Below are 26,289 nucleotides of genomic sequence, written 5' to 3' on the forward strand. Positions count from 1 at the left end.
TAACTACCCTGATTCTTTTGCCTTTTAAATCCAGGGCCATCGGATCTATTTCTTAGGATAATATCTTATGGTACTTTGTTGTGAGAGGGAAACAGAATTTTAGTCTCAGGACGTAGATTCTAAATCAAATTGTTCAGTCTTTCCCAATATTGGAGTTAGGGGACAAATTTTTCAGTATAATGGCTAAGCTGTTTGCTATAACAGTTCCTAGATTAGCTCAGGCAGGAAGGGCCCACTTAGTTCTCACCATCTCCTGTCTCTTCTTTCTATTTCACATGGCCATTGATGTTGTGACAATGATTATGAGTAAGGAGATCACACCTTTATGTTTGTTGTTTGGAGCTCAGGCTGGACTAGCATGTCCTCCTGATATTTTCCTTCTGACAAAGTGTTATTATTAAGCGTTGCCTTATAATAATCTGGCATGGACTTTGCTTGACTTGCAGTTTTTCCTCCTTGTTTCTGCCATGGGCTCATCGACCAGCTTGTGTGGTTATATCTGAAAGGCTATTAGAAATTGCCCATCTCTTTATCTTTTCCCAGCACTTTCCAGAAGTGAGGTATCTATGATCTCCTGTAAAAGAAGAGAATTTGGGGAGTGTAGTGACAGAATGAAGGGATGAACACTGTCAGGTCATAGAGGTGGCAAGAGAGGCACTCAGTACTGCTGTCCCTGCTGACCACCTGGTACAGGAGACTGCTGTGCTGCCAGGCTGCCGGCTGGTGGGGTCAGAAGGAAAAATGGGAAGTTATATGTGAGGTGTGCACAAAATAAGTGTGCAAAATAGAAACCTAATAGTCCTGCTGAGAAGCATATAGAACAACACTGTCCAAAAGAAATATAGTGCAAGCCACATACATAATTTAAAATATTCTTGTACTCACATCCATCTCTAAAACGATGATTAAAACGGAGCTTACCTCATGGAGCTGTTGGGAGATTTGAAGTATTGAAAATACGTGAAGTTCTTAGAACAGTTTCTGGCACATAATAAGAATTAGTTATTATTTCTTATAACTTCCATGGTTTGTTCCACAACTTCTTTGTTGATCTCGAATTTATGTATTATACAAACTCTGAACATATATCCATCTAACCATTACAGTTCCTCTTTATATTACTATCAAATTATTTCTCAAATCCAGATCCTCTTTCCTACCTCTGCCCTGTGTTAAACGCTCTTATTTGATTATTTACCTCCACTGTCTGCTCTCTTACATGTTAATATGTATTTTACTATACTGGTTTTTGGATTGCATTATTATTTAGTTTACTTTTCTCCTCTACACCAGGCAAAAATATAAGCTTCAGAAAAGCAAAGGCAATGTTGTCTTGTTTCTGCCTTTATCCCTCAAGACTAGAACAGTGCTTGACTTACTTAAACACAAATTTGTTGAACGGATAAAGAAATGAATGAATACATTTATGTTTTCTAAGGCTCCCAAATTTAGAATATACGTCTTATACATCTTGTAACCCTATTGGTTAGCCCAGTGTTTTAGAGCCTAGCAGAGAGTAGACTGTCAAATATTTGCTCAACTGAGTAAAAAGTGAAACCCGTTATCTCTACGAAGTCTTACTTATTGAATATTTTAGGTCCTTTTATTCCCAGATGTAGCAAATGGTATTTCAGTTAATTTATGAAGTAACAATGGCATCCAGATCTGTCACAGCAGTTTGTTCCATGTAACTACTATAGAAAATGATCCACCAGGGAGGAAGGTTCAGGAGGATATCCATGTGTGTCACATGAAGAGTGTTCAGTGCTCAAATAAATTTGGAAAACCCTGAATTAAATCAAGTTCAACACATTTCTTTAGAGTTGAAATTCTTGGAATCTTTAATTAGCTATTGTGTATTTTGAATCTCCAAGTAAGTGCTGCACAATAACACTTCATTTCTCAAATGTCTTTGACCTTGAGGCACTTCAATGCACTTAGAAGAGATTTTTTAAGAAATCCTAACATCGAGGTTTTGAAGGACCTGCCTCTGGTCTCGTCCTAACTTACTCTTCCTCTCATTCATTAATCTCTAACCACTCTGGTCCTGTTCTTGCTTTGGAGCCTCTGTGCACGCTTTTCCCTCTGCCTGGAGTATTGCCTTTGTATGGCCAGCTCCTTTTTATTTTCCTGTCCACATTGTAAAAGTCCCTTCTTAACTTCAGCAGTCTAAAATCAATCCCCTGGAATGCTTGCTCATGGCTTCCTCTCTTCATTCTTCACTTATTTATCATAATCTGTAGATAAGATTTGCAATTATATTTGTATTTTGTATTTTAAAATAGTGATAACTTAACGTATTTTTCTTTTGATCTCATTTTTAGGGGATATTTTGTTGAGTGTGCATATGTAAATTCCATACTATAAACACTGTTAATGGTGGTTTTACATTTTTGTAAAGAATATCCTATTTGAAATTTGTGTCCTTGTAAGAAGCTAAAAATTTTCACTAAACCCTTAAATACCTTAAATACTAAAGGTGTAGTGATATTAACTTGTGGTAGTTAGTGGATGGAACTAGGGTGGGTTTGCTTTGGCATCCAAGCTATGGGCTGTTCCTTACAGAGTAGTGCTTGTCACCATTTTAATTCTTTATTTTATTGAAATCGTTCATTTTCATCTCTTCCTTATCACTCTCAAACCCCCATCAACATATAGTACCATTTACTTGTAGTTTACATTTTAGAGAAATGAAGCTTTTTTTAACCATCTTCTCAAGCAGTAAGTAATAGCACAACCTGCTTCAGAATTTACACTAACTTAAACAAAATACTATTATCAGTCTTCCCCCATCAGTCCATCAAAGATTCATCTGGCTGCCTTTGTTATTCTCCTAGTTCTTCTCTTTGTCCTCTCTCTGTCTCTCTCTCTTTCCCTGTCTCTCTGTCTCTTTCTCTGTCTGTCTGTCTCATAGATCTCAGCTGTACGTTTGGCAATTTAAATTTTGTGATATTTAAAAGGAGATACCCAACAATAAAAAAAATCATGGATTTTATTTTTTTATTCATGCTTATCAATTCTGCAAAGAGCTAAGGGAAAATTGTCTCTATGTTCTTTTTAAAAGTCTTAATATATAGACTGCACTTGCCACAAGCAGACAAGGTGTAAAATATTAAAATATAGGCAATGCAAAAGTAAAAACCTCACTCAGAACCAAATACTCTGAGGAGATGCTATCCTCGGTGTCTAGATTAGATAGTCATCTGTGAATTGATGAAGACCTAAGAATTTCTCCCATCAAGGCAGAAGTGAAGCATTCCGTTTTTTCTTTGTGATCTTTCTTCCTCTCCTCCTCTCCCCTCCTCTTCCCTTCTCCTCCCTCCACCCACTTTTTTTTATAATACAAGGGGGAGCAAGGTTCTGAGGCTGGGGAGGATTCGGGTCTGTATCAGGTGAGGGCACAGCTTTGGTTTTCTCTCCTCTTTGTCTTCATTATGATTGGCTTATTTCCCTGCTCTACTGATTATTTCAGCATGTAGAAAAAACTGGCTGCAGCTAAAAATTTGTCTTAAGAAATGTAAACCTTTGAGCATAAACCCAGGCAATTCAGAGAAGCTGGGAACAAGCCAGAGGGAGGCTTGGTCCTTTTATCCACTCCTTCTGCAGGATTTATTAACATCCTGCAGAAAGTAGAAATCTGATTCTTGTGCTGTGCGTGTTTATAAATTATATTACTGTGTAGATATTAACTAGTTTATATCAATATGCACTAGATTTGAGTTTTCTTATCATTTATATACATGTTTATATACGTATGTGCACAGACACATCTAAAGTTCAAAGTTTTATACAGATTAATCATAGATTATTTAATGTTTTGGCTTCTTGCTGTTAACTATAGTTTATAATCTCAACACAACTAAAATTGATAGAAAATGGGGCAAGAATATAGATTTCTATGCTGTGCAGGTAAATTAGTTTTAAAGCAAAGGAAGTTTTGCTTTAAAAATAGAAATGAAGTACTTTTTAATGTATTAGAAATGTCTGTAAAATGTCTTTAGGAAATATATACATGTACTATGTATATGTGTATATATATATACTGCATATGTATATACAATGAACTTCTGAGTGTCTCTGCTTTTTAAAATGAATGATAGGGACAGGGGGCTTTATGGACACATGTTAATGATAAAGTAATCTGCTGCTTAGAATCATGTATTAAAAATAAGTCTGGCACACACAGGTGCTGAATTAGCTAATTAATTAAATTAATTAATTAACCAAACAAAATTTCATTGAGCACCTATTATGTACCCAATATTCCTGAATCCTGGAAATGAAGCAGTAAAAAACCAGGTAAGACCCCAGTTCTCTGAGCCCTGTTTATGGGAAGGGCAGACAATACAAAATAAAGTTCCAGATAGTAGCAAGTACCATGAAGAAAAATAAAGTCACCTAAAAGTGTTCAGTGTTATGCTGACTGCAGCTGTTTTTCAGTGTGATCAAGATAACCATTTCTGAAGAGGTAATATTTAAACAGATTTGAATGAAGTAAGGTACAATATAAAATCCTGGGGGGTGAACGAACAGTGAGGAGAAAGCAGTTGTGAAGTCTCTGTGGGGGAACGGGCTTAGTGTTTTCAAGAGAAGGCAAGAAGATGCAGAATGGTAAGTGAGGCATAATTTTAGGAAAATCCAGAGAGTTTGTCAGTTGTCAGATCATGTAAAGCCTTGTAGGTTTCTGTACAGAGTTTGGATTTTCTTCTATTTTATTCAATTTATTCTGTGTTTGATGAGAAGCTGTTAAAGGGTGTGGATCAGGGGAATGGTGTGATAATACTGAAGATAAGTCCACTATATGATAATAAGCTAGGAGGAAGAGGGATGTGGGTAGGTGTGGAATTGGTGGGCAGCGTGAAGGGTCATCTGCACTGCAGCAGTCCAGTGAGAAATTGTAGTGTTTGGGGTAAGAGTGGTACCATCAGGAGCTTTAAGAACTGATTAGATTAAAATGGAATACATTTTGAAGGGAGAGCTGATAAAACTTGCTGAGTGATTAGTTGAATATGAGGGTAAGAAAAATTATTTCTAAGTTTTTGTCCAGTAGGTAAATGGGCCTCTGAAAATGGCACCTCTATACCTTTTGAGCATGAGGTATAGCATAGCCATTTATAGAGCTGCAAGAAACTGCGAGAAGTATTGGGGGGGAAATTAAAAGGTCATTGTTGGACAACTTAAATTTGAAATGTCCATTTGACATATAAATGGAGATCTTGAGTAGCCAGTCAAATATCTGAACCTGCAATTCGGTGGAAAGGATAGGGCTGGCAAATTAAAATCAGAAGTCATCTGTTTATAGAAGGTATTTCAAGCTATGAGATTCAATTAGATTACTTGAAAAGTGAGGATGAGGAGAGATATGGTCTGACTGCTGATCTCTGAGTTACTCTCACATGAAGAGGTCAGGAAGAAGGATCTGTAGGTGAAATAGAAGGACAGGGAGGGAGGGCTCAACCATGTCAGCTGCATCTGTTGGGCTTAAGTTAGATGAGGATTGAGAAGTAGACATTGATTTGGCCTGATGGTCATTTATTTGGACTAAAAAGGGTTTTGTTGGAATGGTTGGGCTGAAATTCTCTTTTTGATGGGTTAAAAACGAATGCGAAGAGAGAAAGTGAAGGCAGCATGTGTAACGATAACTTTTATGAGGGGATATTCTTTAAAGGGGAGTAGAAAAGTGGGTTGGTAGCTAAAATAGAGAGTTGTAAGTCAGAAAGTTTCTTTTAAAGTAGGATATGTTTCAGCTGATAGGGTTGAACCAATAGAGAAGGGAAAATTGCTGAGTCAGTAGAGAATGGATAACTGTAGATACAAATCTTTGAGAAGGGAAGAGAAGGTGGGATTTGGGGTACAAATGGAGGGTTGGTCTTGGAAAAGTTCAGGGACAATTTATCTGATATAATAAGGAGACAGATATATGAGTTTTAAGCAGAGAGGGTGGTAGATTTGATTGGGTGTTGATGATGTTCTGTAATTGCTTCTATTTTTTCATTTATTTTTAAAGTCAAGGCAGTCAACTGAAGGTGAAAAGTTAAGAGAGAGGTGTTGGAAATTCCAGATGAGAGGAGGTGTAGAATTGTCATCTGAGAGAGTGGGAGAGTTGTTTCATCGATAAGGAAATATGATGGGATTCCTGAGTGATTTTGTGGGCCCACCTGCCTGTGGACCAAGCAGAAAGCTGGATTTGACTAAGTTCTACTAGGACTGTGAGACTTCCCTTAAATTCCACTGGAAGCTGTTTTAAAGGCTGGAGAAGGGCAATCAATAAATGCTTGAATGACAATTTTTCTACCTCCATTTTCCTTGAATTTTCATATAGTTAACATTTCCAGAAAGTTGACAACAACAAAAAGAGTCAATTTAAAGAATCACAGTTTTCCAGGTCAAATCTGTTAAATAGTAAGTCACAGCAGGAGGTATAATTAATTATAAGCTAAGTAAGCTTGCATGACAATTGATTCAAATATACTCAACTCATCACCAAATATATTCTTCATAGTATTGCTGGAGTAAGCTTTCTCAAATGTAAATTTTGTGTGTGACTGACAAGGGTAAATCATTCAGTGGTAAACTATAGCCTATGACAGTTGTTTTCTAAACAGATGAATGCTAATGGCTCTGGTGACAATGGAGATCCAACGTCTATTGTAGAGTTACTCACACTTAAGGCTGCCTCGTCCTTATAGAATATGTCATAGTTTGATACTTTCTTGATCATGTGAGATAGAAATATGAGAACCAAGGACATAAAACAGGGTTTCACAAGTCAGTTATGCCATCTCAAATATGGTCCCAAATATTTCTCAGAGATTATCCTTACTGTTCCTAGTCCACTGACTGAAGGTGGGGTTCCCTGATTGCCTGAAAGGTCTTGAGCACAAAAAATGCCATTGTGCACTAGCTAGTTAGAATTGCAATTGGCAGTAGGCAGCACAAGGGTACTATCCAGTTTACAGCTATCTCAGGGAAAGTCTAGTGGTTGTAAAAATGTGTGCATGTGCACTTGCTTTTGGGATGGTGGGTGGGGTAGTCACAACAGTCACAACATACAAGCCTAACTCCTTGTATGTTTTCCCCAGGGCTGAAACTATGGGTCCATGAATACATTCAATTACAACTTTTTGATATACAAAAGGATCCAATTCTAAATTTTAAGAAACATACATATTAAAAGAGACGGCATTATTTTTAAAAAGTACTTGAAACAGGAATGTGGCTGCACTTCTCCTTCGCTGTATACCCTTAGCCAGTTTCTGGGAGAAAGCACACAGACTTTAAGAACAATAGGCAATAATCACAGCGGGTTAATCCTTTCTCTGCCTTGAGGCACCAGGGTAGGGGTTTCCCAGCTGCCTCTAGCAATCCCATGTGTGCTATCCACTCAGCACTGAGGCATCTTCACTGAAGCTCTATGGGAACAAGAATCATATTTTCAAAGTAATTGGTCTTAAGGATAACTTCCAAGTTCTTGGCAAACTAGGAGCTCAAGTATCTGATCACTTTCTACTTCTCTAAATTCTACAATGTAGAGTTTCTCACACATACCAAATCTCTGTGTCTTTACCCATGCCATTCTTTCTCCTTTGGAATTCCTTCCCTCCTCTACTTTGCTTTATACACTATCTTATATTTCAAGACCAAATATCTATCTCCTCTTGTAGGAAACCTTCATAAAAACTCTACCATCTCCATCCTTGTCCCTGCCGCTTTAAATGTCTTCTTGCCTGTCTCATTCCAATAGACTTAAGCTGGACTTCCCCTTCTTACTTAAATACTGCATTTAAATAGGTCTAATAATGTATGTATGTGTATATATGTGTGTGTATGTATATATATATTACATTGAAAAAATCCCCCTTGTTAGTCTTTCCTACTAGACAACATGTCATTTCAGTGACCTTTTGATTTTACTTCAACAGCATGTGTTTGCTGTCTAATTAATGCTTATTATCTATTAGAATTGTACCTAAAACAAAAATGTTTATCCTGAGAGAGTATTCTGTACATTTCATGAGATATTTTCATGCAAAATGTCCTACCATTTCCTTTGGCTTTTGATGTTAAAAATTATTTCTATTTCAAAAATATTTTTAACTTCCCATGCTGCCACATAGTAAAGCCTTTTTAATTGATATGTTTTATATCATTCAGTTTTAATTTTATTTGTGCCCTAAGTAATTTGTTAAAGCCGTATTTTTAGTAGGAAATCATGATCTATTTTCTAATATACCAACTGACATAAAATCCAGTTCTTCCTAAGTATGGAGAGACTTCATTTTATAAATTTGTATATATCTTAATGGTGAGGACATTTTAATATTATGCTGTTTTACTTATTATGAAAAGGTTTTACTCTGAGACCTACTGAAAAAAAGCAAAAAGAAAATAAGTAGAAAATGATGTTTTGTTTCCTCGTATTAAAATGCATTTTAAAATGTCAAAATAAGCATGCAAAGCCAAAATTAAATCTCTTGGTCATATTTTTGAGAAGTGATGACTTTTTCTATTTTAATTAACTCCCTAAAGAATTTTTAAATGTGGATGTCTCTAACCTAGAGGATAATTTTCAAACAATTATATATATAATTATTAGCTTTATAATTTTTCTCCATTCCTCACAAAGTCACAATTTTATCAAATACTTATCTTACCCACCCCCATGAAATGTGTTGTGTTAAATAACTTATAAGTTCCAATCTGCCATCCCATTATCTATTATATATCTATCATGGCATATAATTAACTGCTATGATTATTTTGATTTATAAATAATTTTATATAAATATAAAAATACAGAAATATGCACTTAAATACAGAAATAAGCAATCTGTCAATTTTAGTTAGCATAATAACTTGTAACTGTACATTTAATGTATGTCAGATATAGGTTTCTCTTTATTCTGATTTTAGTATGGGCAAATATAGGAGAAGACCATAAAACCAGTGTGGTCTTTGTAAATTTATATGGAAAAATGATAAACTTTTAAAATATGAATGTATGTATAGATATATTTGCACAATAAACTTGAGTCAAATTTATATACTTATGGATAATGTGAAGGACATATTTTCTATAGAATCAATTTTACAGGTCTAGTTCAGCCATGCTGCTGAACATCTGCATAATATGGTTATTTCTGCTTCTTTTTATAAGGCAGAGACCAATGCGTAAATTATGATTATTAGTGATTTTACTACTTGTGATCTCTTTTGAAAACTAAATGGATGAAAATTATATTTTCCTTGCAATTTATGACAAAATGATAAATAAAATTATTTTCTGTATATTCTCATTATTTTGACATAATTTAAAGGGTAATCTTTTCAAAAAGTATCTCATATACAAGTTCAGAGATTTCCAAGAGTACACTAGTTAAGGTGTTTCTGGGTGTGTAGAAGTTTTTCAGCCCTCAAAAATGCCTGATGAGTCCATTTATTTAAAGGTAAAAATCATTAATAGAACACCAGTATCTCTGGGTCTAGTCATAGCTTTTCAACTAACTATAGAAGTCAGTAGTTCTACTTTCTCAAGGACAGTTGTAAAGTGTAGTGTGGCCTAAACTCATCCCTAAGGTCTTTATAGAAAAGAAAGTTCAGTGTAGGATATGCATCATCAGTGATGTTTCTGAGCTGGGGAAGAGAAGTGAAGCAAAAATGCCCAGGTGAACTGGTGTGGGAATAAACAAGTATTGATTGAGAATGTCAAAGGCAAAAGAAACTTCTCACTGCTCTTCAAAGTTGATTCTTCCTTGTTATTGTGATGGTTAATTTTTTGTGTCAGCTTGACTGGGCTAAGGGATGCCAAATAGCTGGTAAAAATTTATTTCTGGGTGTGTCTGTGGATGTGTTTCCAGAAGAGATTTAGCATTTGATTCAGTGACTGAATAAAGAGACCACCCTCACCAATGTGGCCAGGCACCATCCAGTTTGTTGACCCCGATGGAACAAAAAGGTGAAGGACTGGTGAATTTTCTCTTTCTCTCTCTCCCTTCTTGAGCTGGGAAGTTCATCTTTTTCTGTCTTTGAACATTGGAGCTTCTGGTTCTTGGCCCTTCCAACTCTGAGGCTTATACCAGTGGCACCCTGGTTCTTAGGCCTTAGGCCTCCTACTGGGAGTTACGTCATCAACTACCCTTGAACTGAATTATATCCCCAGCTTTCCTGATTCTCCAGCAGGCAGAAGGCTAGATTGTGGGCCTTCTCTTCCTCTATAACTGTTTGAACTGATTTCTATAAGAAGTCGCCTCATATATATATATATATACATCCTGTTCGCTCTGTTTCGTTGGAGAACCCTAATACAGTCATGTCTAAAAATTACCATGATAAATGAGCCTCCTCAATGGTATCAGTTGGAATCATGAAGTTGGAAGGGTCTTAGTAGTCCATCCTCTCTCTAAGAGTAAGGATCACTTCTATGCACTATTTTTCTTGGTGTATAATTTTCTGCAGTCCTTTTGGAAAACAGTTTGTCAGCACTTACGTTAAAAAATGCTATAGCATGATCATTGAGTTATTTCACTTAAGGTACTTTATTCTAAGGCTATAAGCCTACTATATATTAAAAAGAAAATACTATGTGCTTAAAGATATTTATTGCAAGTTATTAACTAGAAACCAGCAAAAATATCCTTCAGGAATGACAGGTAAATTAAGACATTCTCAAATGAAAGAAAACGAAGAGAATTTGTGACCAGCAGACCTATCCTCAAAGAATAGCTAAGGGAAATCCCCTAAACTGAAGGGAGATTATAAAAAGAAGGAACACTGGAATATCAATGAGGAAGAAGAAAAAATGGAAAAAATGTGTGGGTAAATACAATAAAGTGTTCTTTTATTTAGTTTTTAAGATATGTCACTCTGCAGACATCAAAATGATAATATAGGAATACTAGGAACAATTTTACATACATAAATTTGCTAACTTAAATGATATGGATCTATTCGTAAAAACCACTACCACAACTCACCCCATATGAAGTATATAATTTGAATATTCTATAACTATTGAAGACATTTGGTTTGTAACTTTCAAATAATAAATCTATAGGTACAGATGTTTTCTTTCTCTCTCTCTTTTTCTTTCTTTCCTCTCCCCTTCTTTCTTTCCTTTCTTCTCTTTCCTTCCTTCTCTTTCTTTCCTTCCTTCCTTTCTTTCTTTCTCTCTCTTTCCTTCTTTCTTTCTCAGTAGATAAAAGCAGTCAATATTTATTTGTCTTAATTAGGGAAAAATTTCCAAAACACTTGGACAGTGATGACCCCATGGTACTTTATTGTGGCTCCATCTCATATCTCCCAACTTTTAGATCAGGGTGTCTTGAAATAGTGTTTCCATTTGACCTACCATGATCTAACATGTAGATGATCTTTCTCTATGCTTTGATGTTTGGGATTCTTCTAAAACCGATTCTAAGTATCTATTGACTACACTGGCTTAATAGTGATACAAAGTTTTTATTTTATTTTTTTTCAGGTACAGATGTTTTCAACTGGTAATCCTGTGAAACATTTAAATACTTCACACTAACTTTATACAATCTTTTCCAGAAAATGGAAAAAGAAGGAATACTTCATAGTACATTTTATGAAGCCAGTATTTCCCTGATACCAGAAGCAGATAGAGACATTAATAAAAGGAAAACCACAGACCAATATTCCTCTTGAATATAGACAGAAAGATTCTTAACAAAATATTAGCAAATGCAATGTAGTGACACATAAAAACAATTGTACACCATAACCAAGTAGGATTTATTCCAGAGATGTGAAGCTTGTTAAATATTTAAAATCAACTAATATAATCCATCATATTAACAAGCTAAAGAAGAAAAAAAGCATTAAATTCATTGATGCAGAAAAAGTATTTTACAGAATTCAATACCCATTTATAATTAAACAGTTCAGAATAATAGCCATAGAGAACTTCTTGAACTTGACCAACAGCATCTACTAAAAACCTACATCTAATAATATACTTAATGGCCAGAAACTAAATGCTTTCCCCCTAAGTTTGAGAACGAGGCAAATGTGTGTGCTCTCACCATTCCTATTTAACATAGTGTTGAAAGTTCTAGCTAATGAAATAAAGCAAAAAAAGAGAAAGAAAAGACATAAGACTGGAATAGACGAAATAAAATTGTCCCTATTTATGGGTAATATGATGATCTATGTAGAAAATTCCAAGGAATCCAAACAATCAAAAAACAAGATCTAAGAAGTAAGTTTAGCAAGATTGCAAGATGCAAGAAACATATACAAAAATCAATTATATTTCTGTGTACTAGCAATGAACGTGGGACCATAAAAATTTTTTTAAAAATATGATGTCATTTTTAATTGTGCCCCCTTCTTCCCTCCCTACCTTCCTCCCTTCCTCTCTCCCTCTCTCCCTTCTTCCCTCCCTTTTTTCTCTCTCAAAAGAAATATTTATTTATAAATATAATAAAATTTAAACAGGACTGTATGCTGACAACTATAAAACACCAGTGAAAGAAGTGAAAAGATCTAAATAAATGAAGGTGCATACTGTGCTCACAGATTAAAAGACTCAGCATAGTGAAGATGTCATTTCTCCCAAATAAAAAGCAGTTTAAGACAATTCCTATTAAAATTCCAGCAAGTTTTTTTTTTTAAGACATAGAGAAGATTGTTCTAAAATTATATGGAAAGGCAAAGCAATTGCTTTTTTTTTTTTTAAAGATGTATTGATTGATTGATTGATTGAGTGATTGCTATGTTGGGTCTTCGTTTCTGTGCTAGGGCTTTCTCTAGTTGCGGCAAGCGGGGGGCCACTCTTCATCGCGGTGCACGGGCCTCTCACTATCGCGGTCTCTTTTGTTGCAGAGCACAGGCTCCAGACGTGCAGGCTCAGTAGTTGTGGCTCACGGGCCCAGTCGCTCCGCGGCATGTGGGATCTTCCCAGACCAGGGCTCGAACCCGTGTCCCCTGCATTGGCAGGCAGACTCTCAACCACTGCGCCACCAGGGAAGCCCCAAAGCAATTGTTTTAAATAGCTAAAACAATCTTGTAAAAGAGAAAGTGGTAGGAATCAGATTTCCTGATTTTAAGACATTATATAGCTGCATTAATCAAGACTATGTTGTATCAGTGGAGGGATAGATACAAATTGATGTAACAGAATAGAGAACCTAGAAATAGGCCTACACAAATATGCCCAACTAATTTTTGACAAAAGTAGAAAAACATTTCAAAGGAGGAAGGATTTCCTTTTCAATTCATGATGTTGGAGCAGTTGGACATCCATGGGCTAAAAATTAACCTCAAACTAAATTTTACACCTTATATAGAAGTTAAAATAGATCATGAACTAACATATAACATGTAAAACTGGAAAACTTTTAGAAAAAATTTCAGAGTGTCGGAGTAGTCAAAGAGTTCTTAAACTCAACACCAAAAGCACAATCAATACAAGGAAAAATTTACAAATTGAACTTTATTAAAATTATGATATAAAGCCTCTGTTAAGATGATGAAAAGAAAAGCTGCAGACTGGAGGAAAATGTTTGCAAACCACATATCCAACAAAGGTCTCAAGTTTAGAATACAGTTGATCCTTGAACAACACTGGTGTTAATCTGCATTTGACTTATAGTCTGCCCTCTGTATCTGAGGTCCCTTGGTATCTGCAGATTCAACCAAACACAGACCGTGTAGTACTGTAGTGTTTATTATTGAAAAATACCTGTGTTCAAATTCAACTGTATATAAAGATGTCTCAAAACTCCACATTAAAAAAAGGAAAAAAAGAAACACAAAACAAAAACCCAGTTAGAAAATGGTCAGAAGACATGAACAGTGTATATAGATGCCTAATAAACAGATGAAAGAAAATATATTCAACATTGTTAGTTGATAAGGAAATGCAAACTAAAACTACAAGGAATTATCACCACCCATCTGTTGAAGTGGCTTTAGCCATTTCATTTATTTTAATAAAATACAGTGACTACACTGAACGCTGGTGAGGATTCAGGGAGACTGGATCATTCCTGGTGGGAATGTAAAATTTTACAGTCTGTGAATGTAAAGTGTTTCACTCTGTGAAACAGTGAGGTAATTGTAAAACTACCATACAACCCAACAATCACACTCTGGGTGTTTATCCCCCCAAATTACAACTTTTTCTCCCCACACACAAAGACATCTGCATGAATGTTCGTAGCAGCTTTATTCATAACTAATACCTGGAAGCAAGCCAGGTATGCTTCAATAGATGAATGGTTAAACAAATTGTGGTACACCCATACCATGGAATACTACTTAGCAATAAAAAGTAATACTATTGATCCACAAAACAACTTGGATTAATTTTCAGAGGATTATGCTGACAGGAAAAAGCCTGTCTCAAAAGAGGACATACATATGATTCAACTACTTTTATGTATCATTCTTGTAGTGACAAAATAAAGAAACAGAAAAATTAGTGGTAACCAGGGGTTAAGGATAGTGGTGGGAAGGCAGGAGGAAAGTGGATGTGATTATAAAAGGGTATCAGGAGAGCCGCCTGTGATGTCATTGTGTATCTTGACTGTATCAATGCCAGTACCTTGGCTGGGATATTGTTCCATAGCTTTTCAAATGTTACCATTTGAGTAAACAGGTAAAGTCTACACAGGATCTGTCTGTATTATTTCATGTAACTGCGTGGTAATCTATATTTATCTCAAAATCAAAAGTTTTAATTAAAATTTTTTAAAATCCTCTTTATATCAGAAACAAAGTGGCTCGAAAAAATCATATGAAAATGTTAATAGTCATTTAACTATTACCGCTCATGGGCATTTGAAAGTAAGCTTCATTTTCAAAAGCATATTGACGTAGGTAATAACTTTTCAAATAGATTTTTTTAAGTTTAGATTTAGTCAAATCAGGACATCTGCTGCTCATGCAGTCTTAGAACATCAATGCCAATTAAAATCACTGTGGCTCAGAGCTGATACTCAACTTTAGAGTTCAGAATTCCACCCCCTACTTTAGATTGAGCTATAGGGGCCACACTCACGATAAACTCATATTAACAACAACAACAAAAAAAATTGATCTAATAATGTTAGATGGAGTATATGCCTTAAAAGTTAGTTGGAATCCTTGTGTTCAGTAAACAAGTCACCTTTGTTTTTTTTGTTTTGTTTTTTTAAAATTTTTATTTGAATAATTTATACACACGTTCCCATATCTCCTCCGTCCCGCATCTCCCTCCCTCCCACCCTCCCCATCCCACCCCCATCACCTTTGTTTTGTTCCAAATAGTTTTTGAATTCAAATAAGTAATTTTAAGGATTTTTAAATGAGCATAGAGTTAACACTATAAACATTACGTGGTCTTAGACAATATGTAATCTTGGTAAAGTAAATGTCTTATGGACCATTCCTGCCTGACTGGTGTTACTACCCCTGTAATAAGTGGAAAGCTTGAGTTTACCAACTAGTGTTTCTTTCTTCCCATTAGTGCTGGATTAGTACTGATGAATGCATTTTATTAAGCTTTGTAATAATGTTTGTTTTTTACTAAGCCCAATGCAGATCACTGTTCTTTTCTTGAGATTTTTCTCAGATTTCTTCAGTACATCCTGGTTTTGACAATTCAAACTTGTTACCTTGATTGTACTCCCTAACTCGTCATCAAAGAAGCATTTATAAACTATGTGTTAGTTACATTTATTTCTGCTATTAGCTAATGTTACTTGTATGGTGGTATTTATTTTTCTCTGAGATGCTCTTTTTATCAATCTGGGGTCTCTCTCATTGTAGACAATTCTCTTACTAGAAAATTCATAGACTCAAGTGTTTGAAGTGACCTCAGTAACATAGTTTAATCTTTAATCTTTGCTTCAACATCCCTGATTCTGCTTGCCCTTAGATATCTTCAGTAGTGTGAAACCCATCTCATGAGGTAGCCCGTTCCATATTTGGACAGGTTTCCCCATTAGAAAATTCTTTGTTACATTAAGTTAAAAATCTGTCTATCAATTTGTAACCCATGGACACTCAGAAGACAGATCCAATCACTTTTCTACATAGTGTGCCTTTGAGTATTATAACCTGGGGCTCTTTCTATTTCCAGAGTGTGTATTTCCATTTTCTCCCCAATTATTTTTCCTATTGCATTATGTGGTTTTGAATTCTTATTTATTAGCAAACTTGAATTTGTCTATATCCATCTTATATTTGGAATTCTGAATGTAATATACCGATGGGTTCTGACTATATCATATTATATTTTAGTCAGAAATTTCTTAGCCATTGCCCAGTATAGACATGCATTGTATCTTTGTTGTTTTCTATTTATTTTATACCTCAAAAGTACAATTGTGTCAAAAGACTTCTAGCATACTAAGGTTTGGTTCTGTTCTGTCTTCTAGACTTGTAAATAATGTGTATATAAGGTAACGGGGAAAAAAAATCACTCACTCTTTCAGTGATATATTTTTTTCCTTTTTTTTTTTGTTTGTTTTACCTCATTTGCTCTCCCTCAAGTGTATTGTGAAGATTACTATTTTTTTAAGCCTCAATATATGTCTAGTCAAAAATCTTACAATCTATCGTTTAAATTTAAATTGGATTCCGAAAGTCACTAGATTAAATCTCCTGCTATACTTAGTGAATGAAAATATATGTTAAAGGAGGGAAAGCAGACCATTTTTATGTTTCTAACAGGCTAAATTGGGAACTTGTCAGGGCTCACAATCCAGTTCTTCAGAAGTCTAAAACTGAACTTGAAAGCACCCTGGTCACCTCTGACCCACTGTGGAACACAGTGGTCACAATTGAAGAGGAAGGTGGTGCGTTTCTTTTCAAGAAGAGCCACCTGCAATCACAGGTGTTATCAACAAGCCTTGGAGCTTCGAAGAGCTATTGTATTTTCCTTCAGCCAGCCATTGTGATGACAGTGCTTCAGAGGTTACTGGGCCACTTTTAAACTTTTGTATCTTAAAAGCCACAGTAGAAATATATAGGCCACCCCGATTAATCAAAATTATATTTTCTGTCTTGCTGTAATATGATCATAAACCTTCAAAGAGGCCTTTCCTTATGAAGTGTTTATGAGTTACGAGAAACAAATGTAGGCCTTTGATCTGTAAACGTGACAAATATTCACAAAAATGCAATTGTCTTCAACTAGATATTCCCCTCTTTCGTCTTTAAAAGAGACGCACTTTTCATAAAATCAACTATTGCCAAAGACTAACAAGTATCTATGAAACAAAGGAGCTTTGAAATTATTCTTTGATTAGCTTGCTGTATCAAAGGTCAAGGAATTGTATCCTTGAATGGTGGTGGAGAGCTGTGGAAGCATCATGAACAGGCTTGCTCTTGCTGGCTTAGTACTGCTGTTGCTGTAGTGAAGAGAAGGCCATTTTGAACCAGTGGGTCAGACATACAACATGGGGTGTCATAACAGTTGGAAAAAATCAGCAAATTATGATAAGAATTTATACTTCAGAGCAATACTCATTTTTGTGTATAGCCATTATTTTTCTGGACCTTTCTACTTGTTTATGTGCCTATTTCATTCTCTGCTCACATTTACATCTTTATTAAATTTTTATACCCTTTTGTCTTCATTTACTCCTCATGTAACTGGCTGTGAATGAATCTGAATCACATATTTATGTTAGTGACAAGTCAGAATGCCAAATTTGAGCTATTTGTGGCTCTGCTGTGAGCAATTTACATATTTACAGTCTCTAACATCTGCTTTAAAATATTCTAATATTATAATTCTTTCCAAAGTCGGTTTGACCATTAGCAATCAACAATAGCAACAATGAAATACATTGTGATGGTAATTGATAAATTAAAAGAAACCGCCTGTGAGCAAGAGGGCTCTAGAAAAAGGCAAGTTAAGATGGCTAGTGAAGTGGCACATTGCTGCAAGCTCCATGAACGTCCTGTGATACATCCAAAATTTTATAAACTTCGCTAATATACCAATAATACAGATGATAACAAGAGAAAGCAAAAAACAAAACAAAAAAGGAGGGAACAAAAATTAGAAAATAATTTGGGAGGCAGGGAAACATATGGGCTATAATCATCCGTACAGTTGCTGTGTCTGTGGATAAAATCTGACTTTAAAGTTTTTTTGGCTTTGAGAGATGTTTTGGATGGGGGGGAAAGTCAGACAGATCTGTACCAGTGTCCCAATCCTTCACTTAACTGTTCAGGTTATTTTGGAAGAATCACGTAAAATCTCTTGTTTCAGTTTCCTCATCTGTAATTAGAGGATGATGACCCTTAGTGTAAGTGTAAAGAAAAAATTAAACATGACTATATGGATAAAGCATTTGACCCGTTATCTATTCTCAGTAAAGGATAGTTTTCTGTTCTTTCTTTATCTCCCTAGATTGCAAACTGCCAGCAGCCAAAGGGGAGAGGGAATCATCCTCAGGAGTTAGCAGATACATTGTGACTCTGACAGTTTTCTCGTGTTGCTCATTGTTTGGGGGTCATTGAGTATTGTAGTTGGAACTGTTCACAATGACAGTTCTACATGCCAATGAAAAAGCAAGTGTCACAAACCTATTCAGTGGCCTTCAGTGCAGGTTGAAAAAGGTATTGAAAATGTAGTTTGGGAGGGATTTTCTGAAAAGGAGAAGATGGTATAGCCCAAATAAGCAGCTTTTTCCTAAATGCCTGATTTAGTCAAAGAGTAACATGTAGAATTTATGTTTCTTAAATAAAAATCTCTCTCAAGAACAATTTTCAGCAGAAGAAGCACAGTGGATTTAACTAGATAGTTCCTCTCCTTACTTTCCTTTCATACTGTGCAAAGGTTTTTTTGTTTTGTTTTGTTTTGGGGTTTTTTGTTTGTTTGTTTGTTTTTAATGTGGTATATCCCATAATCTTTGTATAATAGAGGAATAGACCATAGACTGGTGCTTGATTGTATCGGACCTTGTAACCAGGACTATAGAGTGGATTTTATCCCAGGTGAGATGGGACTTATTTAATAGGGCCAGGTCACTCTGACTGGGCAGGATTTTGACCTGAAAGTGGGTCATTAATCTCAACCTGACGGCACACTGTACATTTGCAAAGTGCCTGGGCATTGATAACTATATATATAAAACTCTGGGCAGGTGACTTTGACAATTCATCCTATGTCTTTATATAAGAAAAAGAATCCTGAAACCATGGAAATTTAAGATAATTTTGGGGCCTTTTAAAAAAGTTAATTTTGTAAGCATAGGCTCAATTCTCCTCAAAATTTTCACCAGATATCTGATAATCTGAGGAGTCTAAGCTTTTATTTCCCAGGACCTGCATCCATTGCAGATGTGAAGTTTCTTCTAATCTATTGTTTTATCTTTTACAAATTTGTCAGTTTGCCTTTTACTTCAGAATATATTTGTGTTTATTTTACTACAATTAGCTCTTTAAGTTGCTGTCAAGGGGCAGATGTGCATAGTAGCAAGCTACTTTGATTCTGCAATAGGAAACCTGAGTTCAAATTCTGACTTCATCACTGGCCAGCTGTGTGGCCCTGTGAAAGTTACATATGGACACTGGTAAAATGTGAGTTTTAATTGCAGGGGTTAGCAAACTATGGCCTGAGAGCCAAATCTGGCTGCTATCTGTTTTTGTTAATAAAGTTTTATTGAACTACAGTCATGCTTACTCCTTTACATATTGTCTGTGATCTCTTACAACCTACAACAGCAGAGCTGAATCATTGCGACATAGACCGTGTGTGGCCCGCAGAGCATAAAATGTTTATATTTGGCCCTTTACAAAAAATGTTCACCAACCCCTATTGTAGTGCACACTTCTGAGGGTTATTGTGGGAATTCCATGGAATAATTCACACAAAGCTCTTTGTACAAGGTCCAGCATTTAATAAGCATTCAATATATATTTATAATTATTAGAATTTTTAGAAATTCATTTTTTTACTTCACAGTAATCAGATCAAATTGACTCTCATGAAGATGCACCACTGTTTATGTGTATTTCTGTATATCCTTGGGGGTAAAATTGCCTAAGTTTGAGAAGTCTGGCTTTTGAGTAGTCATATTTTGGTGATGCTTGCCCATTTCTGCATTAATAACAGTCCTGGATATTGGAGGTTCTATTTTGCCTACTAATCTGTCCTTGGTATGAATATTATAAATTATACATATGTAAAAGTTCTTGGCTATAGTACAGCAATATGGGTAGATTGTTAAATTAATCATTGCAGAACCCTTTGAAAATCTAGGCAGCAATGTGCAAATGCAAAATTTATAACTGGAGCAAACAAAAAGAAGCTGATGATTCCTTAAGGATACTGATGTTTTTATGGTTTCTTTCTTTTATTGTCGTCACCAGAGATTTATATAACATTTGGGGAAATTTTCAATATTTAATCATAAGCATTTTTATTCCAATGTAGGCTATACATGCAGGCCAATCTGAATTTGTTCTAACTAGAGGCTGGATATATATATATATATTTTTTTAATTGGGGTATATGTTCAGATGAATGCCCTTGTGTGTTAAAACTTAAAATAAACAAATTCATGCATTAATAAGGAAATATGATTAGTGAAGAGTTTAATGATTTTACTTTTCATAGTGGTAAACATGTTGTAAAAGGCCCCTAAACAAAGATTGTAAACTGTGGGGAAAAAGGAAGAGGATAATCTTATTTGAGCGTCCCAAATAAATAATTTCTTATTTAGTTTTCTTCGTGAAAATATCTTCCTAAATGCCTGCATCATACTAATTACATAGCCACTTCTGTAGGTATCTGAAGTACCTACAAAAGTATATTTAAGTTACATTTATGCCAGTGTAGTCAAGAGTTTTGTTCTTAATTTCCATTTCCTATTTCAATGACTCTGAAAACACAGTTTCTTAAGTAATGTATACTAGGTTTTTCATTTTTTTTTAACTGCTTCTGAGTTAATGTTGGATTTTATTTGAGTTTCTTAGCTTTCTATGTACCTTATTAATTCAGTTCAGGTCAATTTGTTTAAAATTAATTTTAAAAAAGGTATAGGACATGATTCCTACCACATAGACATTTATTGTTGTGTTGGGAAGACTGGTTACATGAACCAGTTTATCTCCTATTTTCTTTTACACTAATTAAGGAATTGTCAGGAAGATTCTGTGAAGCTTATGCTGAGACTTGAGTAACAGGTAGAGTTTGGATAGGAGAGGAATGGGTAATAGTTCTTATATTTGTTTTTTTCTTGGGGGGGGAGGTTGAATGGTTGTGTTTTTTAGTATGTGTGTTTATTTTCCCCTATCCTCTAGAATTCTATTATTGCCTAAAACACATTATTTGATGTAATAAACCTTTAGGTCTGGATTATGTTAGCATATAGTGGAATGATTCAAATTATTTACTCTGTATCCTGAAGCTCAGAAAACTTTTGATCTTGAATTAATCTTTCACTTTAATAAAAGGTTTATTAAATCCTAAATTAGAAGGAGAACAGATAATCTAGTAACTTCTTGTCAAAAATTATCACTCTGAGGTTCAGAGAGGTTATGTGCTTATACTGATTTTTGCAAAATCAGATGGAATAGTTTTCTTGACTCCTAACTCAGTGCTATTTGTGTGTATGTGTGTGTTACAAATGCTTCCTTGATGTTCATTAAGTGAAGTCTGACATAATTTTCTCGTAAAATGCATCAAACCAAGGCACTTGCTTTCTTTATTTTTTTCAAAATTAGTAAATATATTTAATGATTTCAAGCAATAGCTAGTTTTTTGATAGGCTTTCACTTTTGCCTTATCAATGACAATTTAAAAGGAAGAGAGGCTGACGAGAGAGAAAAGGAAGAGAGAAAAAGAGGTTAGAAAAGAAAAAGGAAGGGAAAGAGAAGAAGAGATCATATGATGAGCTAGTTTAGGGATTAAGGAGCCGCAGAGAGCAAGGGAAAAAAGGAATGGCTTCTTAAGACTGATAGAAAGAGCAGAGTCTCAGCTGAAGGGGGCAATAGTTGGGGCAGGATTCAAGAAAAGTGTGAGCCTTAATTGGGAAAGAGGCTATAACATGAAGTGGGAATTTTCCAGAGATGTATCTTGCTAGAAAGAAAATTATCCCACAGGTATTCTCTTTAAAGAGAAAAGTTCTGGCTACTTACCGTGCCTGAGCTCGGGCTGCGGCCACTTCCCCACCCCACTGCCACCCTCAGTGGTGCTGGATCTACAGGTCTGTGGCTAGCGGTGGGCACACGTCTCTGTTCTGCAGGATGGGGTTTATTAAAGTTATCAAGAATAAGGCCTACCTCAAGAGATACCAAGTGAAATTTGGAAGAAGACGAGAGGTCAAAGCTGATGACTGTGCTCAGAAATGCATGGTAATCCAGGATAAAAATAAGTACAGGAAACCCAAATATAGGATGATAGTTCATGTAACTGAGAGAGATATCATTTGTCAGATTGCTTATTCCATATAGGAGATATGATAGTTTGTGCAGCTTATGTTCATGAACTCTCATGGATACACTGCAGAAAGCACTGATGGTCAACCAGGTGCCTTCGCCTGCTGTTTGGATGCAGGGCTTGCCAGAACTACTACTTGTAATAAAGGTTTGGGGGCCCTGAAGGGAGCTGTGGATGGAGGCTTGTCTGTCCCTCACAGTACCAAAAGACTCTGGTTATGATTCAGAAAGAAAGGAATCCACTGCAGAAGTACACTGGAAGCACTTCATGGGTCAGAACATTGCAGATTGTATGTGTTACCTGATTGAAGAAGGTGAAGATGCTTCCAAGAAATAATTCTCTCAATACATAAAGAACAGTGTGACTCTAGACACGATGGAGGAGATTATAAGAAACCTCATGCTGCTGTAGGAGAGAATCCAGTCTATGAGAAGAAGCCCGAGAAAGAAGGTTAAAAGAAGAAGTAGAACCATCTCAGAATGTCAAATGCCCAGAAGAAAGATGGAGTAGCTCAGAAGAAGGCAAGCTTCCTCAGAGCTCAGGAATGAGCTGGGAGCTGATAAACCAAACCACAATTTTCTATGAAGGTTTTTCAGATAAAGACAATAATAAACTTATTGACTAAGCTAAATAAGTAAATAAACAAACAAATAAATAAAATAGAAAAATTCTGGAGGAATGCGATTCAAACATTTCAGAAATGAATAGCTGAGTATTATATGAGAGGTTCAACCACACAAAATTATCACATAAAAAATGTTCATCTCTTATTTTTTCATGCTCTCACCTGTTTATTTGAAGGCTAATTTAATAAATAGCTTTCCACAAAATCTGATTGTGTTGACTGTATTAGAATTGATTTTTAAAGGAGGTCACATGTTAAAGATTACACTATAGAACTGTTAGTATGTAATACAAAGGTATTCTTGCTATGCCTGTCAGAAATGGATTGACAGCTTTTCTGAATTAAATTTCTGGTGATTTCCAATAAGTTTGAGTGATATATTGTCCAATTTATCCTGTAGACCTCCACCTTTAATATCACTTTTTTTGAGGAACCTAGCTTCATATTTTCCACACTAGATTAACAGATCCTTTCTCATTATAGTGTCATACTACCATACTTTTCTTTGTGTTATTAATCACTATTGTAATTAAATGCATTTGTGTTATTATTTGTAAAATGTCTGTCTCTCCCGTTAGTCTCTAAGCTCCATGAAAATGGGTGTTGTATGTTTTCTATTCATGACTATAACCCCAGCACCTAGCATTGAGCCTGGCACAAAGCAGGTACTCAAGAAATATTTGTTGAATGCACCAATAAGTAAACAGCACACTACTCCAGAAAAAAATAAATGCAGAATTAAAAAATAAGGCTCAAGACGGTGGCCATGGAAGTCGGAATCCTCTAAGGAATGTGTAACAACTCAACTGCTGAATCAACTAGCAAAAAAAAAAGGCTCATTTTGTTTTGATGTTAGCCAAAACGTGCTTATCTTTAAGAAGACTTATTTTCAATATGAAAAAAATTATAGGTATTATAACACATTGGTCTATTCCAATTTATATTTAATTTATATGTAAACAAATACATTTAAAATCTGTTTATTATCCAATAGGTGCTCCCCTTAATCAATCCTTACTATATATCAAACACTGCTAACCACATTATACACATTATCCTATTTAATCCTCTTTCAGGAGTGTGCTGAAATTATCTTCCATTTTACAGTTGAGAAAACTGAGGCTTAGAGAAGTTAAGTACCTTGCCCAAGTTCATACAACTGACATGACCACATGTTGGAGTTATGAGTATGTGGTTTTAAAAAATTATTGTACCAAGGAAATTGCCAAAAACAAAAACTAACTTATACATGGTCATGCTGAATGTAGCACTATCCAATTATACTTAAGGGTTGAGGTTTTGGACTCAAAAGGTTGAGTTCCACCTGTACTTATTAGCTGGGTGACCCTGAACATTTTAACTTTTTAAAATCTCAGATTCTCCAACCATGAAACACACTTGATATTACGGCCTTGTTAAGTGAGACTATGTAATATGTGAGTTCTAGAAGCAAGTAGACATTCAATGAATTTGAATTTCTTTTTCTTTTCTATATAACACCTATATTCTCCATTCTGTTCTATTATAGCCAGCCCGCTAAATGCTAATTCCCTTTGTTTGTAGGAATGTGTACAAATAGACATTAAAGAACTATATCTTATTTAACAAGGTTAGTGCAAATTTGAAAACTGCTGAAGGAGTGATAGTTGAAATTTAAATATGATTAATGGCAGCTTCCCATACAGTTTTCCTCAATTTCCCACCCCCAGAACACACACACACACAGCACACACAGGCATGCACATACCATTTTCTGAAGAACTAGGTGCTTCTTTTTTCCCTTGCCTTATCTCTATCCCTATGCACCTGGTATTCCCCAACTCATCTCCTCCCCAGAATGCTTATCCATTTTTGGTCTCAGAGTACATTGTTGCATTGCAACTTCCTTAGTATTCTAAATATCTATAACTTTATATAAACTGTAATAGTATTTTTCTTGAATGTTGTTGTAAAATATTCATTATTTAGGGGTGATAGTCAAGGAAAATCCTCTTGTAGTCAATATAGTCTATAAAATCATAATTATTTTGGACTAGAAAAGAAAATTAATTCCCAGATGCTTTATACTTGTTTATCTACAGGTCTTTGTTCTCCTTCACTTGTATTTTTCTCATTTATTTTTGATGCTGTTTAGATGTATTTATCTTTAACTTGCTTCAAGTCAGTCTTTTGAAATGAAGCTGGTTAAATATAAGTAAATAAACATTATATATCTAATTACAAATTTTAATACAGTGATGGAAAATTATCAAGTTTATGAGTTATTTTTCTACAATAGAAATATTATAGTAGTTCACTTAAATATCAAGTTACTCTATTAGAAATCAATCAATCAGAAGAGAAAAATTGAAAAATGAGAAATGTGTAAATAGTTAATGTTTCTAAACTTTTACCATTAAAATAAGCTTTTAAAATCTGATTACCAATTATAGTTTAATATTTGCCAATAATGTATATCTATATATGTTTAAGTCACTGTCAGTTTTGGTCTGGAGCAATAATTATTTTCATTCTATAGGTAAGGTTGAATTTTTAACCTTGTTTGAAAAAGATGGATGTGTATCTGTATACCTGTATGTATGTATATGTAATTAGCTAACCTATAGTGATTTGGTCTGTAGAAGAGCAATGCCTTGTTCAGCTGAGATATGTAATAATTTCACATAATACCTCCCCTTTGTTTCATTATAGAGGATGATTTAGCTTGGCTTTCTGCTTTCTGAACCTTGAGATGCTCAGCTTTTTGGGCCCTCTACTTTGAAAAAGATCTTTCTAAGTTTTGTCCAAATTTTTATAGTATATTTGATAAGCTCTAATGCTTTGAAAAATCACCTTTGGTAACAATCTTTATGAGGAAGCAAAGAAATATAAACTGATTTAAAAATAAATAGTATGAAAATTTATTAATTTCTTAATCGTTCAGGGTAATTAATCATTATCAGAGTGGGTTATTACTTATTTTAGATTTATCTCCTTTTTTGTATCGGACTGAAAAGCTTTCACTTTTGCTTTCACTGCTGGTCCCTTACCACTCTGCTCCCCACCCCCATGCACACACATACACAGGGACAAACACACTCTCCTCGAAGTTTGCATTTTTCTCATCTTACCTGAGCAGGTAACCAAGCTTGTTAAGAATATAAATTTAGAGAAAAGAGAGACTTGAAAATTTCTCAAGTCGAGTTTTTTTTTTTTTTTTTTTTAGTTAAAAGTATAATTGGAAACATTTAGCATATGAAAGTATAACATGCCATCCTTT

The 26,289-nt window shown here is 35.0% G+C and overlaps 1 protein-coding gene and 1 pseudogene across 1 annotated transcript in view; both read left to right on the forward strand.

Annotated features, from left to right (window-relative positions):
• The window catches only part of GBE1 (1,4-alpha-glucan branching enzyme 1), a 275,832-nt gene that overhangs the window by 148,675 nt on the left and 100,868 nt on the right, over window positions 1–26,289 (forward strand). The window lies entirely within an intron of this gene.
• LOC114236299 (60S ribosomal protein L5-like) lies at window positions 22,204–22,953 on the forward strand (annotated as a pseudogene).

This window comes from Balaenoptera acutorostrata, chromosome 4 (assembly GCF_949987535.1).
Source record: "Balaenoptera acutorostrata chromosome 4, mBalAcu1.1, whole genome shotgun sequence".
Classification (NCBI taxonomy): domain Eukaryota; kingdom Metazoa; phylum Chordata; class Mammalia; order Artiodactyla; family Balaenopteridae; genus Balaenoptera; species Balaenoptera acutorostrata.